The 17,600-nt window shown below is 45.2% G+C and overlaps 1 protein-coding gene across 6 annotated transcripts in view; it reads right to left on the bottom strand.

The window, feature by feature from the left end:
• The window catches only part of BIRC6 (baculoviral IAP repeat containing 6), an 807,095-nt gene that overhangs the window by 571,603 nt on the left and 217,892 nt on the right, over window positions 1–17,600 (bottom strand). The window lies entirely within an intron of this gene.

The raw sequence follows: 17,600 nt of genomic DNA on the forward strand, positions 1-17,600 counted from the left end.
GAGAGTTAGGACTGCAGATAATAATGAGGTGCCTTGTTACGACTTGCATTGATTTGCAAACTTGTGCTAACTAAACCCCTGTTGGTTAATTTGGTTGGTAGCAGACTGGCTGGCGAGTTGAGCCGGGAATTTTCTTTGGTTTGGTTTTACATGCGTTGCCCCTTCCATGTGCTCCTTGATGCGAACGCCAGTTATAGGTGGGGGCAGTGCCCATTTGTTTGTTACATTAATGAGATTTAATGCTATTTGGTATGGAGGCCTTTGTAGGTGGTATTTAATACAGAAACAGCTGTATCCAATTTACCATTTTTCATAGGTAAATTAAAATATTACCATTTTTCATAGGTAAATTAAAATAATCCTTTTATTCGGAGATCGTTTTATGCTTTATTTATACTTTATGTACCCTGTAAGTCAGTCACAAACAGGTGCCCTACTCCCATTTTTTTTTTTTGCTTCACTCTGTTTCCAAGTGATCAGTAGAGTTCATTTCCTGCATTTTAATCTTTAGCCAGTATTTCAAGAGGGGCACTGTAAAGGTTACAGATTTCATCAATGCTATTGATATAGTACATCTGGGCAGAAGCGGAGTTCGTTTTCGTGTCCTAACCCTTAACTTTGCCAGAGATAGTGAAGGTCAAGCAAAACAATCAGAAAAGGGGTAGCTCTGTGTGCACAAGAGAATCGGAATGACTCTGCCCCATTTGGCTCTTGTGCGAAGATGTTTTTTTAATAAGTTAAGTAACTAAATGTTAGAAAAACTGCACATGGTGCTCAACATCAAACAAAAATAAAAATAAATTTGTTTCTGATAATATTATGAGCCTAAGGAGCAGACTTTAGTGTCTTTCAATTCTTGGATTGTTCCTTTTTCTTCTCATTCCCTAGACATTCCTATCAAGACCATCCTAGCCTTGTTTCCTATCCAATCAAAAGCCTTGTCACTCAGACCCACAGGGTGCCAGCCAGCCACCCACCACAGGGTGCCAGATAGCCAGCCACCCACCAGAGGGTGCCAGCCAGCCAGCCATCCACCACAGGGTGCCAGAAAGCCAGCCATCCACCACAGGGTGCCAGCAAGCCAGCTATCCACCACAGGGAGCCACCCACCAACCACAGGGTGCCAGAAAGCCAGCCATTAAGCATTAAACAAAGATTAACATGTTCAGTACCAGAATGGTGTCAAAAATTGTCTTTATTTTTCAAAACTTTAAATGTACAAAATATCGGCCCATACAGATACGTTGTGACCAAAATATCTGTATCAGCCCTGAAAAAACCATATCGGTCTATTCCTACATTGTATACTATCAGTTCGTGGCCCTGGTCTTTTCTTCACCTCGGGTGTTCACCATGGTGCTGGGGTGTGTTTTAGCCCTACTGCGATCTTGCAGCATCCCCATTATGGGATAACTAGACAAAGCCCTATTAAAAGACCCATTAAAAAACAGTTGGTGTGGATACAGTCAGACAATGTGACTTTGACTGTCCAGGCATTCTAGCAGCCATTGGGATGGATCCTGAACCTTCAAATATTGCTGGAATCATTTGCAATATCTAGTGTTTCTTCCACAGGAGTAACTTCAGACACTCAGATTTCAGATTTGAGCAGTCCAGTCAAGGATTCATCCAACCATCTGCATTTGGAGAGCGTCTTGAGCCAGAAGACAATCCTCCAAGGCTATTTGAGTATCAATCTAGACTTCAACATCGTAACATCAGCATGAGCCATATTATACCACAGATCAACACATTTAGCACGGATTACTAGTTTGTTCCTTGCCTAATGACTCAGGAATCCAACTCTGGCATTAGAGAAGGCTCTCCTTTCCCTAGGCCTCCAACTCAGGGATTAAGACCTTTCCACTGTGGTTTCCTATATAGTTTCCCACTGTTCATTTCCATGTTAATCTCTTGATACAAATCTGGTTCTCTGTGCCTCAGCAATCACCATTGAAATCCCATTCACTAATCTCATCCACAAGGTGGCGTTTAAGGTCATAACTTTTGCAAGTCGGGTTTTAATGTAGCGATCCTATGCTACAAGGAAACCCTATTGGTTCTGCACTAGTCCAAAATGTTATTACGACCCAGGACTTCCTTCTTACCTACAGTGGTTTCTACTTTTCATCTCAACCAGGACATTGTTCTTCCATCCTTTTCTCCGTCACCAGTGCAGCCAAAGGATGTTTTACAAATTTGTCTGGACATGATTTGAGCTGTTTGCAACATTGTCCATCCCTAAGTTGGATTGCTTAAGCACATCCTGAAGACTTAAATCTTCCCATACCCATTAATCGCAAGAAAGAAAATAGGATATTATGTACTCACCATAAAAACTTTTTCGTGGAGCACATTTAGGGACACAGGTCCCAATCTCCACTGTGTTTATGATCATGCACTCAGTATTACTTTGCTACAAAAACCTGAGGCATGCTGGTTGTGGGCAGGGTTATGCTGTGCAGGATTACCGTTTTTAATTTTTTTTTTTTTCTCCTGCCAGTGTCCATTCTTCTTGTAGGTAGTAGTATAAGCCAAAACGGTTTAAGACTTCTAAAGACTCCAAGAAAAGGATTTTAGAGGGAGTACAACATTCCTTTTTTTTCTCATTTGTGACTTTGTACATACTTTAATACTTACGATAAAAACTGGATTTTTGTAAGAACTTACCGTAAAATTATTTTCTCTAAAGTTCGACAGACGCAGCTCCATCTTCTTTAGACCAATGGCGTATGCTCCTCCTATCAGGAATAGGCACTAGGCAGGACAAAAAAAACGTTACCACGCCTATGGGGCTGTCCCTGCATGCCTAACCACACACACTCTGCTTTAGCCTGCAGTTTCATTGCAACCAGTGTTTAGAAGACAAAAAAACCTTCCTACACTCAGAAGAGGAGGGACGGGTGCTGCGTCTGCCGAATTTCAGATCAAAGGATTATACGGTAAACCAGTTTTCTCCATCGTTCGACAGACGCAGCTCCATCTTCTTTAGACCAATGGGATGTCCCAAAGCAGTATAATCATGAGAGGTGGGAAGATAACACAAGATGATGTAATTCCCCAAAGACTAATCCTAGCCAATCAGGTAACATGGAACTCAGCAAGGAACAACTGGAGCTCACCTTGAAAAAACATACACCCTCAAAAGAGAAACAAAAAAAGATTCTCTTAACAGCAGCCTGCAAAACCTTGCGGCCAAAGGAAGCATTCGAAGATGCCAACACATCTACTTTGTAGAATTTGAACGTATACACAGACGACCAAGTTGCCACCTTGCAAACTTGTAGCACCGATGCCTGATGGCAAAACGCCCAAGAGGGACTCTCGTAGAATGAGCCTTCACTGGGAAAGGAGGAACATGACCTCTCATTGAATAGACCTGTACCACCATCTGCCTGATCCATTTGGAAATGGTCACAGCCGACACAGCCAATCCCTTATGAGGTCCAGCAGTAAGGACAAAAAGAGCTTCTGATTCTCTAAAGGACTCAATATTCTCTAAATAAACCCTGAAGGCCCGAACCACATCCAAAGATTACAAGGCTTACACGTTAGGACGTTGAGGTTTATGGCAAAGTGAAGGCAACACAATGTCTTCGTTCAGATGAAAATCAGAAACCAAGGAACGACTGACTAGGTCGAAGTACCACCTTATCCCTGTGTACCACCAGAATTCACCAGCGATATACACCATGAAATGTACGATTTCCACATACGATAGTAGATCTTCCTGGAGGTCGACTTCCTAGCCTTCACGAGTGTAGGAATCAGAGTCAGAAAGACCCCTACCTCTCAACACCGGCCTTTAAACAGCCATGCCGTTAAAGCCAGTGATTGTAAAGCAGGGTGGAGGATCGGACCTTGAGACAGCAGATCTTCCCTGAGAGGAAGTCTCCAAGGGGAATCGGGGACCAGCCTGATTAGGTCTGCGTATCAAGAACAGCGAGGCCAGTCTGGAGCCACCAGAATGACCGTAATGTTTTCCACCTCTATCCTGCGCAGAAGCCTCGGCAGGAGTTTCAAGGGGAGATGCATAAATCAGCCGATTACCGACCCCAAGGAGACACCAGTGCATCTGTGGCGTCGGCCCGAGTATCTCGAGACCTGGCTACGATTCTCTGCACCTTCTTGTTGAGGCGAGAGGCAAACAGATCCACCTCGGGAGTCCCCCACTGAACACACAGGAGGCGGAACACCCCTGAGTGTAGGGACCACTCCCCTTGATCCAACACCTGACGACTCAGGTAATCTGCCTGCCAGTTTCTCACACCAGGAATGTGTACAGCAGAGAGGGCTTGAACAAAGCTTTCAGCCCAGGCCAGAGTTTTGGCCACCAAGACACTCTTGGTGCCCCCTGGTGACTTATGTAAGCCACAGCCGTGGCGTTGTCGGATTGAACCCGAACCGGACAACCTTGCAGATGTCGTCCAATGACCCATTTATCTGAAGTTTTGACTTGTCCATCATCAGTAAAGGAAGGCCCCCGCCTAGTACGTGGCGCCTTGCCCTTAGAGGATTGGGGTAGATTAGTGCTCTTACCCCCCGTGATACCTTTGATCAACGTGTCCAGGGAGGATCCAAACAGCCTCTTGCATGTAAAAAAAAAAAAATAAAAAGATCAGTTACAGCCTTCTTAGAAGTCTGGTCAGCCGACCAACATTTTAGCCATACCATGTGCCTAATAGCAATCCCCACTGCTGACATCCTGGCCAGCAACAAAGCTGAGTCCAGGGATGTATCACATGAACACCAGGGCTTGGGTCAACTGATCTTTTAGTTCCAGTACCGCAGGTGGAAGCCGTGTCGTTTCCTGAATTTTTATCCTGGGACTCCATTGCTCATAAAAAAAAAAAAACAAAACACTGTGTAATGTCCCTTTAAGACCGCGAAAAACGCGGTCCCACCGCTATTACTGCAGATTCACAATCCCTGATTTTTTTGTAATGGCAGAGCAGAAAAGGAACACAAACCGAGACGGAAACCCAGGAACGTTACCAGACCACAGAGAAGCATCCAGCCTGATCAGTGTAAAAACAAAACGAACACTGTCTGCACAGGAAGAGGAAGAAGCTCTGCCTCTATCATAACAAGCCATGCCGCATGCCTGTCCATCCCACGGAACTCAAAAAAATGGCCGCTCATACATTCTCAATGGGGAAGTATAGAAAATGGTTGCCCATGCAAGCTAATAGGAACACAGAGATCATGAATCACCGCAAAATGGAGGCCCCCACGGCACGCCATGTGGTCTCCAGGACCCCCCAAAGGGGTCCCAGAACAATAGACATCCAAAAGGTCCTTAGCCAGGGACCCACCCAAGACAGTCCACCCCCTCAAATAAGCGCCATAATGGTCGTATTATTACTGCCCCCCAAAGGTAAAAAGCTGCTAGGGGTAGGGGAATGCCAAGGGGTACACCAGATTAGTCTTCCGGGGTGCCAGGGAACCGAGTGAGCCCTAAGGTCCGACAATTCAAGGAAGAGGCCCACACCCGCCCTGTGACCACCACCAAGGGTGTTTGGGGGGATAATTTTACTCACCATACCACAGTACCAGGTGGGCGCCACTCCGAAACAGATCACCTCCCACCCGGGAATGGGGGGTGCTGTCAGCCAAAGGGAAGCTGTGACTCGCATGCGTCCCAACGAGACTGTCCACTCGCAGGCGTGGCGAGGCCTAGTCTGGACTGTAACCTGCTTACGCTCGATGGCCAGGCTGGGAGACCTTAAGGATCTAGATTATCCAGTACGAAGCCGCAGCCGGCTGTTGCTTGTAGTTCCTCTGGATCTTGGTCCTCAGGAACTAACTAGATAAATAAAAAATCAAACTTTTCCTGTTACAACTAAGACCGAAGTCCCAGCAGGGAGCTAGGTCCTGTTTCTAACACTAGGCAGAACAAACTTTATGATAGCAGAGTCTGAGGGGTTATGCCTGCAGGGACAGCCCCCATTTAAGAATAGAATCCCTGAAAGCGTTCCCGAGAGGGAACCATCACAATCCCCCCTTGCTCCTGAATGCCGAAGGCACGAAGGGGCTGCCTGTGTGCTGAAAAATAAGGGCCCCATCTATTATGCGGGGACTCGCTCTTAGCGGATTCCTACAAAAACCCAAATAGGCGGTCCCCCATAAAGGGGAGATCTGTAGAGCCTTTTTAGAAGCCTGATCCGCACACTAGGTTTTTAGCTACACCAAGCGTGGTTACCATTATTGCATTTAGAACGCCACTAACACGCAACAATTTTGTCACAGTAGGCAGGAAAAGGGAGTAACCTTGCCGCCTTTAGGGGGATCTGTGGGCCCCGAAGGAACCGGCTCCCTCCATGATAAAATTTTCTGCACCGATACAATCAGTGCATCCACCAGCGCCCTTGTAAGCGCATGTGTAGTAAAAAAGAAATTGTCCTGACTGCAGAGCACCCAAAGTTTGTGGACGCAGACCCATTAGAGTCGCTATATGCAAAGCTCACCCTGGTAGCATAACAAGCAGAGGAGGTCACCGACCACAGTCCCGCAAGGAGACACCAGCTAAAGACCATAAATGACATAAGAGGACATAGCCTTCTATAAAGGGGAAGATGGGGCCAGCCATGACGCAGACGCACAGGCAGAGTACCCCCACACAACAATGTCCCCATGGCGCTCCCCAGGTCAAAGGGGGCGCCAGGCAGTCCATATGTCGACCCCCCTGAGGAGGGGGGGGGGCGTTTACCCATCTGCTGCTCCATCACCCTGGTCAGCAGCTCAAATCACCCCTTAATTTTTTTTTTTATTTACCCCTTCAGGTCGTGAGTGATACCCCGATCCTGAATATACTGAAGAGACTGCTTCCATTTCACCATATCGACACACTACTGATTTCTGGAGGGCTTTTTTTTCTCAATTTTGTGCCTTTTTCTGGCCTCTCACCCCTGCCCACCAGGGCGCGCTTTGCTCAAAAGACCAAGGCTCTTTATCAATAATGGAGCAACCCAGACCGGAATGCGATCCACAGAGTGGCCTTCCTCCATTACAGCCACTGAATGTCTGGACGCACTTTACACCTCACTGGGTTTCTCCAGATCCCTCCTGGTTTGGGACTGGTCTGAACCAGCGTGAAGAACCAGGGCATGACAGATAAGAATGATTCTTATGATGTTATATTAGCACTATTGCAGCTCTTCTTTTTGGACCTGCTTTGCGTTGATTTGGATTTTATTTTGGAACTGCCCCCCCAATGGCTGCGGGGTGGGGGTCATGGCGTGGTGGTGGAGCGATTACGCTGTGTATATCTCAGTACCTGGGGGCCCTTGGCGGGTAGTCTGGTGCACTATCCATGACATACTCTGATGCATAACTTTCTTCGGTGCTGGGCGCCAGGTCTTCCTGGGGGTCATGGGATGGGGACCCTCTTGGACCAGATGGGATTTTTTGGGATATGCCTCAGTGCCAAGTTTTATAATGGGAACCGCTGCTTATTTATAGGGATCATACTTATGTCGCCTAACTGTGCTATACCTATAATTAGCTGTTTATCCACTGCATAATTCACTGTTTGATGTGACTCCAGAGGAGCTCTGGCATGAAGTCCGGCTCCGAGCTTATTTCAACCTCTTCCCCCCCATAGGCCTGCACCCACAGAAGCCTGTTTAGTCCGGTAGTGGATATCTTTTTTCAGTTCAGTAGACCACTTATTTTACTCTCCCATTATCTTCCTTCTCCTCCATCTTACCATTATCTTTCAATCCATTAATGTCCTCAACCCTCTCTTCATCCTTTCACCACTTTTCTGCTTCCTCCTAGTCCCCCCCCCCCCCTCATTTTTTCCTTCCCTTAACTCACTTCCCCTTCTACCCTCTTTTTTTCTCTTCCCCATTTCCCCCACAAGCTACTATGGATGTGATAACTGTCACCTCCCTGAAAGCAAAGGGCATCAATGTACCTGAAAAACGGAAGATGCTACTACATGACCTCAGACGTGCTCGCACTTATATTGCATTTATACAGGAAACTCACTTTAAAATGGGAGGTTTACCCCTTTTACAAAACAGATTCTTCCCTTGTGTACCACACGCTTCCCATCAAGAAGCTAAAGCCAAAGGGGTCTCTATACTGATCTCTAGTAAGATCCCATGGTTGCAGACAGACAAATATTCTGACCCAGGGGGGAGATATCTGTTGCTCATTGGTCTTATAGGCAGCGCAAAAGTAATGTTAGCTACCATCTACACTCCAAATGCACACCAAGACTCTTTTCTCTGTAAGACGCTCTCCAAGTTTATGGAATTTGCTGAAGGCAATCTGATCCTAGGTGGAGATTTCAATGTTCCTCTGGAACCTGCCCTGGAAACTTCTTTGGGGTTCTCCTCAGTTCATCCTGGCTCTAAAAAAAAAGTAGAACAGGTCTACTACACGAACTCCAACTGACCGACGCTTGGCGCATCTTTCACAGGAACGAAACTATACCTTTTTCAAACCCCCACCAATTGTATTCCTGAATCAATCTTTTCCTGGTCCCCCATCAGCTCTGCTCTTGGGTTCTAGACGTTTTGATAGGGGCATGGTCCAACCAAGTAATCTGCCCTATCACATTGCGAATATCCATGGGGAGCACGTCAAATGCATCAGAATGGAGATGGCATCTTTTTTTTTTTGTATTTCAAATTGTTTTATTTTGTTTGCATATAAAATTTACATATATCTCACATAAAACAAGAAAAAGAAAAGTACAAAGACTTATTTAAGAGATGTACATCAATCATTAATTATAAGATTTTATATACTTTATCCCTTTAGCTACCCCTGACCCCCCCCCCCCCCCCCCGTAACGCCCTTCCCTACTCATATTGCCTTCTTCCTCCTATTATCCCCGCTACAACAGAATTTACACATTAATTTCAATATACTTATACTTAGTTGATTTTTTGAAATTTATCAATTTTCCCCATTTTTCTTTCATAATAATTGGAGTCTCCTCTTGAGAATTATTAATATATTCCATATGAAAGATATTATTTATCCTTTCGCACCAATCCTTTAATTTTGGGCTATCTACCTTTCTCCGTTTTTTTGGTATAGTTCCCTTTGCTGCGTTTAATAAGGTTGGGACTGTTTTATATTTTTTTAGTGACATCTTTGTTTTATGAAATAGGCAAAACCAAGGGTCATTTGGAATAGTTATTCCTGTAATTTCACCAATAAATTGTCGGATCCAGGTCCAAAATTCTCTAATCCTTGGACAGTCCTAGAACATGTGATACATTGTTCCGGTACTTCCACATTCCCGCCAGCATTTATCTGTCCTGTCCGATTGATAATTGTTCATTAATTCTGGTGTAAAATACCATCTTAACAAACATTTATAGTTTAATTCTGTTGTACTGACATCTATGGCTACGGATCCAACCGCCTTTAATACTACGTCCGATTCCTGTTTTGACAGTTGTGCCCCTATTTCTTTCTCCCATTTTATCATGAACGGAGGTTTCTCCAAACTGTGCCACTCTGTCAGCATTTTATATATTTGTGATACTCCATGTTTTTGAGTGGATGTATAACTTAATTTCTCGATGATATTTAGATTTTTTTCTGATCGGTTGTGGTAATGTCTTTATAAAGTGGCTCAGTTGGAGATATCTCCATTCATCTAATTTCATATTTTTATTATTTTGTTTTAAGTTTTGAAGTGTATTAATGTGACCTTTGTGAAGTACATCTTTTAATTGAGTGTTTCCTATCCATTTTCCAAATTTTCCTTCGTTCCCTGGTGGGAAATATTTTGTGCCATTTAATGGTATCATTGGTGAGTTATATTCAAATTTCATTTGTTTATTTATCTTATCCCATACTTTATAAACTACCTTTGTTAATTCATGTGCTCCTTGTGATTCCCTACATTTTGGTGGTATCCATATAGTTTTGTGTAAATGTGTGTTATTGTGTGAACATTCTATCTCCACCCAAATTTTCCCCGTTGCTTCTCTTGTCCAATCAATCATTCGTGTAATAATTACTGCCTTATAACACCTTTCAATGTTTGGGGTTGCTAATCCCCCTTGTGATTTATCCCTTGTGAGTATCTTATATTGCACTCCTGGTTTTTTCCATTGCCAAATAAATTTTGTTAGTATTTTGCTACTACATGACCTCAGACGTGCTCGCACTTATATTGCATTTATACAGGAAACTCACTTTAAAACGGGAAGTTTACCCCTTTTACAAAACAGATTCTTCCCTTGTGTACAACACGCTTCCTATCAAGAAGCTAAATCCAAAGGAGTCTCTATACTAATCTCTAGTAAGATACCGTGGTTGCAGACAGACAAATATTCTGACCCAAGGGGGAGATATCTGTTGCTAAAGGGTCTTATAGGCAGCGCAAAAGTAATGTTAGCTACCATCTACACTCCAAATGCTCACCAAGACTCCTTTCTCTGTAAGACGCTCTCCAAGTTTATGGAATTTGTGGAAGGCAATCTGATCCTAGGTGGAGATTTTGATGTTTCTCTGGAATCTGCCCTGGAAACTTTGGGGTTCTCCTCGGTTCCTCCTGGCTCTAAAAAAGTATAACACGTCTACTACACAAACTCCAACTGACCGACGCTTGGCGCATCTTTCACAGGAACGAAACTATACCTTTTTCAAACCCCCACCAATTGTATTCCTGAATCAATCTTTTCCTGGTCCCCCACCAGCTCTGCTCTTCTGTTCTAGACGTTTTGATAGGGGCATGGTCCAACCAAGTAATCTGCTCTATCACATTGCGAATATCCATGGGGAGCGCGTCACATGCATCAGAATGGAGATGGCATCTAAATGAAAGCCTCCTCCAGACCCCTGAGGTGTTGGAAGAGGTTTCCAGGGAAATCAGGGACAATTTTCGCACTAATGACATCTATGGCGTCGACCCGGGACCATCTGGGAGGCCCAAAAAGCAGTTATTAGAGGGGTGCTGATCAAACATGCAACCCCCCCCCCCCCCGAATCAAGAGGGAGAGAGAGACAAAAATGACCACACTTCTTTCTGCCATATGTGATTTAGAGCGAAAGCATAAACGCTCGCAGGATGTCACTCTGGGCCAGGAGTTGGAAAAATTTCAAGAGGGAGTTCTCTGATCATTTACAGTTCAAGGCGAAGGCTGCCTTGCAATCGTGCAGGAAACTCATATATGAATCAGGAGATAAGTGTGGCAAAGTACTGGCAAGAGCCATCAGGGAACACCGGACCACGCCCTACATTCCCTACATACTAGCATCTGATGGCCGTAAACACTTTCTCCCAAGAGACATCTCACATGCCTTTAAAGAGTACTACTCATTGCTCTATATCATCTCATTGCCAAACTCTCCGGGATCTCCAAGCACCTACCTATCTTCTACACAACTTGTGAGCCTTACCTCAGCGGATAGACAAAGCCTTGCGACCCCATTTTCCTTGGAGGAAATGCAGTAAGCAATCAATTCCACTAAACTAGGGAAGGCTCCTGGCCCCAATGGTTTTACCATCCAGTACTACAAGACTCTTCAACACCTACTGGACCCTTTTATGCTAAAGCTGTTTAACAGTGTGAGAAAGTCCTCCTTCCATACAGAAACCTTAATAGCCCATATCTCCCTTATCCCGAAGGAGGGTAAAGACCCATCAGCTTGCAGCAGCTATAGACCGATCTCTTTGCTCAACACGGACCTAAAATTCTTCACCAAACTGATAGCAACCAGGCTGCAACCCTTCTTCCCCAGACTGGTCCACTTAGACCAAGTAGGTTTTATTCCCTCCAGAGAAGCAAAGGAGAACATTATTAAAGTCCTCAACTTTGTTCATCTAGCCAAACAGACACTCCCCTTGTGTTTTTTTTTTTTACGCACTGATGTGGAGAAGGCCTTTGACAGGGTCAGATAGGATTTTATGTCCGCGGTCCTGCGTAACATGGGTTTTGGGGAAAGGATGCTTATCTGGATACAGGGTGTATACTATTCCCCACGGGCAGCTGTAAAGGCCAACAGTAGTTTCTCAGAACCGTTTGCCATTTCAAATGGGACCCGCCAGGGCTGTCCCCTCTCCCCACTAATGTTTGCTCAATCCCTGGAACCCTTTTTGAACAACATTCGGGCAAATCCAGACATTTCCGGCATTCAGGTGGGAGAGCAAAACCATAAAATCTCTGCGTATGCCGACGACCTTCTCTTCTCCCTAACGAATCCCCAAATTTCCTTACTGAATCTCTTAAAAGAATTAGAGTGGTGCGGTGACGTTTCTAATCTAAAAATAAACTTTTCTAGATCAGAGGCCATGGGAATGGTTGTCCCCCGCTCCTTATGCCAAATGTTCCAACAGAACTTAGCATTTAAATGGAAGACATCGGCGCTGAAGTACTTGGGTACTTTGATCCCATCCAATCCTTCAATGGTCTTCAGGTTAAACTTTCCGCCCCTGATCAGTAAGGTGCGTATCCTCTTGAGTGGATGGACTTCGGGCTTGCACTCCTGGTTCGAACATTGTCATATTATTAAGATGTGTCCTACCTAAGATCCTCCACCTCTTCCAAATGTTGCCAATCTCCATCCCCCTACCCCTTTTTTAAACAGGTCATTGCAATGTTCACTAGATTCATATGGACCGGTAAAACGCCCTAGACTTAGTAGAAGGCTCTTAACCCTACCTAAATCCAATGGCGGAGTGGCTATCCTGGACTCTCTCAGGTACTACCATCTGAATAGACTAATGGACTGGTGCAGACATAGCCATCCTAAACCCATCCTAAACTGTGGAACAATAGCCCCCACACCACTGCGCAGGGTGCCATGGTGCTACGAGGCTCTTTTGCCCTCTCTCAAGTCACACCCCTTCCTAGGGCCCACTCTCCGCAACGGTTATAAGATGTTGCCGCAATTCTGACATCTCCTCTCCTTGCTCTCCACTCTTCCCCCAGGCTGCAAATTGGGGATATTCAGCAAATTAATGGAACAAGGCTGCTTCCAAGCCTCCTACTTTCTGGAAACACAGACCTGGCCCTCGTATCAATGTTTGTCTGACCCCCTAGGGAGTTATAAATTTAAACCATGGCAAGCATTTCAACTTTGACACTTCCTTAACTTCTTAGGACCCACATCTTCTGCCGTCCAAAGACAGTATTCTAATAACATTGCTCAAATTTTGGCCCTCTTCCACACAGCCTCTCCAAATTATACTACCTTCTTATTACTCCCTCAGGTTACGATGCGGTACCAGGTATTACTAAATGGGACAAGACTCTCAATAGATCGTTCATGCCTATTCAACATCGCAACATCATCTACCTCGCCTTAAAGTCCTCCATCTGTACACATATGCAGGAAACCAATTACAAATTGCTGAATCACTGGTACTATGCCCCGACAGCCCTATGCAAACACTTTCTGGAGGCCTTGGACCGTTGCCAGGAGGAGTCGGGGACCATGCTAAATATTTTCAGAGGTTTACAGACTTCTCGATCTCGGAAGATCCTGCCTTCTTTCTGCTTCACTGCACGCAAATCCCTCTTAAACAATACAAAAACTTGGTCCTAGACCACCTGCTTAATGCTGCCAAGGCCTGCATTGGTCTGACTTGGAAGAGCACAGAACACCCCCACACCCCCCCCCCCCGGTCACCTTGTGGCTCAATAAAGTTAGCATTATTATTATGTCCTAGAAGATATGGTACTATCTTCTCAAAATAGAAGAGAACAGTACACCAAAACCTGGTCTGGTTGGAACACCTTCACCTACTCAGATGAAGGCAAAAAACTACATGGAGAGTTTTCAGGGAATTGAAATACTTCAGTAGTAGCTGTGCCCATCCCTTTCGGTCCGTCTCGAACGAAGTCCCATCACCCCTACCCCCTTCATTACACACCACCTCCCTGTCCACCACCCCCCCCCCCCCTTCCTCTCTCTTTCCCTCCCTTCTCCTCCCCTCTTTCCATTCTTATTCCCTCCCGGTATTCTAGTGATGTTACCATTCATCTTAAACAAGCTTCTACTGGATTGTATTTCTAGAAAACGTATTATATTTGGAATAGAGGGAATTTCCTATAGCTTTGTCATTTTTTTTTTTCTAAGAGAACATTTATTCCTACCTAATTTGACATTTTGTAACTTGAAATGTACTCTTCACCCTTCCGTGTTTGCGCACACGAGTTGACTGTCTGTTCTATACAACTGTGATTAAATAAGGAATTAAAAAAAAAAAGAAGGAGGATGAGGAAACAACTGGAATTCTAGTTTGTACCCCTGCGAAACTGTAGAAACAACCAAGCTGTCCTGAATCCCTTCTACCCAGGCACCTGAGAACCCCACTGAATGAGTGGGGGCGCCCCTTCATAAGGTAGATTTAGAGCCAAGTTTGGTAGGCCTCTACAAGGTAATTCCACAGACCAATTCTTTAACCACAGAATTCTGTGTATATGTACTGACAGAAGAGCAAACCGTGACACTGTATGGAGTCCTTAAGAGCATCTACTGCAAAACACAAAGACCGAGGCAAGTCTGCTAAATCTTCAGCAGACTCCCCTGAGCAGGAATACGCTTTGCTACCCGCTTAATACGGTCTTTCAAAGACGGACAAACTCCTATAGCTTGTAACGGGGGGGGGGGGGGGCGCCTAGCCACTAGAACTGAACCCTTGCTTATGTGTATCAAATCAAGAATGTTTCCAACAGTGTATAAACAACAATACCTAATATACAATATAAAATGCTAGTGTAAAGGTGCTCAAACCAGGTCCGAGTACACAATGTACTAACCAATATGCCCGGTCCGTATAACCAAACGTGCTGAAGTGTTTATCAAAATCTGAAATCGATCAGCCTGAATCGTGAGTCACTACATTTTTGCCATTATATGAAAACGGTATATACTACATCATGGGGGCCTTTGTGTGTTTGAGCACCTAGATGGGACCCGCTTATCCGTGAGAATTCTTTGGAACCCGGCTCATCAGTCACATAGTGGACCCCATATACCTATTTGGAATCCTATCCACCCTCTAAATGTTGAATTGTGATTCTAAAAGGGCGAGTGCTACACCTAGTGGATACTACAGGTACAGGCACCTGAGTTCCACTATACTCACCTCTATTTTATTTCACACATCACGAACACCAGTCCCAGCACAGTTTTGTGTATAGAGGAATTGTCCCCGTTTTCTTTCTCACCACAATTTACTTATATTGTCACCGACTTCTCATTTATACCACCACTTAAGGTTATCAAGATCCTGGTGCACATTTCAGAGATATATATTTTTCCCTGCACCTCACAAATAAATTATTTTATTTGCACTTTGTGGTATCAGTTTTTATTTCTTTCTATAGCACTTCTAGCACTTCTCAGGGCTTACATTTTTAGCCCAGATCCTGTCTTTGCCATTTTGCACATTGCACTCACTTCATCTTGCACTAATTTATTATTTATTGATTCGCATTTTATATGGTATCTAATAAGATCACTTTGTAGCATCTTGGTTATTACATATATCAGGTAGCGCCAATACCAACTTTTTATTATTCTCCTACTCATCAAGGGGTTAATCCATTTCCTCTTTCCTCCAACATGGGTTCCTTGAGTGTGGATCTCAATGGTATATGGTATGGGAAACAGGAAGCCAAGTATAGTGTAACACCGTTTTATTTAAAAATGTACAAAATATATAAAAGTGGGTGCTTACATTTTACTGTGCCCTCCTGGCACAGGTAAGATTGCTTTTCTTTGCTATGGGTCAGCTGCAAGCTTTGTGGGAAGACTTCCTGATGACGCATTCCTATGCGAAATGCATTGTGGTCTAAGCCGGATATCGTGAACCAGCGACGTCACTTCCACGCCGACCGCTGCCACGCTACCAATCACTACAGGGCAAGCCTCCCTACCCACAGAGCTTGCAGCTGACACAAAGAAAAGCGATCTTACCTGTGCCAGGAGGGCACAGGAAAATGGCGCCAAATCTTCCTTAGTGACGTAGGCTGAGAAAGAAGCACTAGGATGTAGCTAATATGGATGTCAACCTTAACAGCTCAGATTGGCCAGCCGCCTCTGGCCTCTCAGGGGAGGTTAACACAGAGAATGCTCGGCTAGGATCTTTCAATCCTAACGGCAGCACACTTGTGCCCCCCCCCCCCCCACACCACACACACACACACACACACACACACACACACACACACACACACACACACACTCCTTTTCTGGGAGGACATTGCTCCAGGCAAGAAACTTGAGGTACTACTTTAGTGCACTCAATCCTTGTGTTAAGCTGTAATCAGCTTATCACAATACACAGCACAGTTACCCCCACAGTAACATAACCTGTCAGTGCCTGCATCCATCCACCCACAGTGACTCCCGTCCCGCGCCCAGCTGCTCTGTGTTCCATCCAGCTCCTTACAGAAGCCCACACTGCCGGAAACACTCTCAAAAGCGGTGCAATCTCCGCCCCTTACTGTGCCTGTGCAGCGTGCCATGTGCACGCGCGATGAGTCACGGACACACCCCCGGCTCCACGTGCACGCTCGTGTATGATCGTAAATAGGGCAGTACCTGCGCGTGCGACCCTACAGCCATATACACAGCAGGGAATGGCCACCGAAGGCGCTGGGTGAAAGCGGATATGTAGGTGGGGTATATTAGTCCCACTGCACGCCAGGCTTCAGGAGGGTTGGCTCTGCAAACAATGTAATGAATCCAGGTATGCATATAACAGCTGAACATCACTGCCCTCTAGTGGAGACATAAATCGTGGCACCCGGTATCTGTTAAATATCATATAGGTAACAGTTCATCTCATTTAAAGTAACCTCACTTACCAATTCCGCCACTGGACTCTGCTTATAGCTAGAATCCAACCCTCACCCCCCACTGCGGGTTCCGTCACTTGTGGACCTTCAAGGACTGGGTCCCCTCCCTTGGACCTGTAGGGCACCCTGCCGGATCACCTTTGGTGTCAGTCTTTACCAAGGGTCCTGAACCCAGGGTCCAGCGCCCAAGGGGGGGGGTCGCATTACATGCAACATCTTGCAGTCAATCTACAGAGGCTCCGGTACCATCCATTTTAGTCTTCCACTTTCGGATGGATCCGATTGCCAAGCCCCTTGGATTCTGCAGGATCTTTAACCGGGACCATAGCATAACTTTAAAATATGGAGAGCTTCTCCAACCATGTCCTTCACCTCCAAGACACTGGTGAAAAAACCGAGGTACTTCCTGTATGGGAGGGGTTATATAGAGGAGGACTTCCTGTAGTTTTAGTTGCCAGTGTCCATTCACCTATCGGTGGTGACCCAGATAGTAATTATAGCTGCTGTGTGTCCCGTGATGTACGATAAAGAAAGATGTCAATACTTCTTTATTCTGAAGTCGCTTTGGTCCGGTAACAATTGTTTCCCAGTCCTGGCTTCAGTGTGGAGGATCTCAGCCGACAACAGAGGCCCCATATAAAGCCTATGAGTGACATCATAGCCCAGGCTCTGCAGCCACTGTTGGGGATCTCTCCTCTACACTATAGCTGGCTGTAGAGTGCGTTTAGATACAGAATGAGGCAAATGCTCCCTTTTGCTTCAGAAAGTATGAACAGGTTCAAGTAAAAATGCTGAAATCCTAGGACCTGACCTTAT

Source organism: Pelophylax lessonae (genome assembly GCF_965119305.1).
Source record: "Pelophylax lessonae genome assembly, chromosome: 3".
Taxonomy (NCBI): domain Eukaryota; kingdom Metazoa; phylum Chordata; class Amphibia; order Anura; family Ranidae; genus Pelophylax; species Pelophylax lessonae.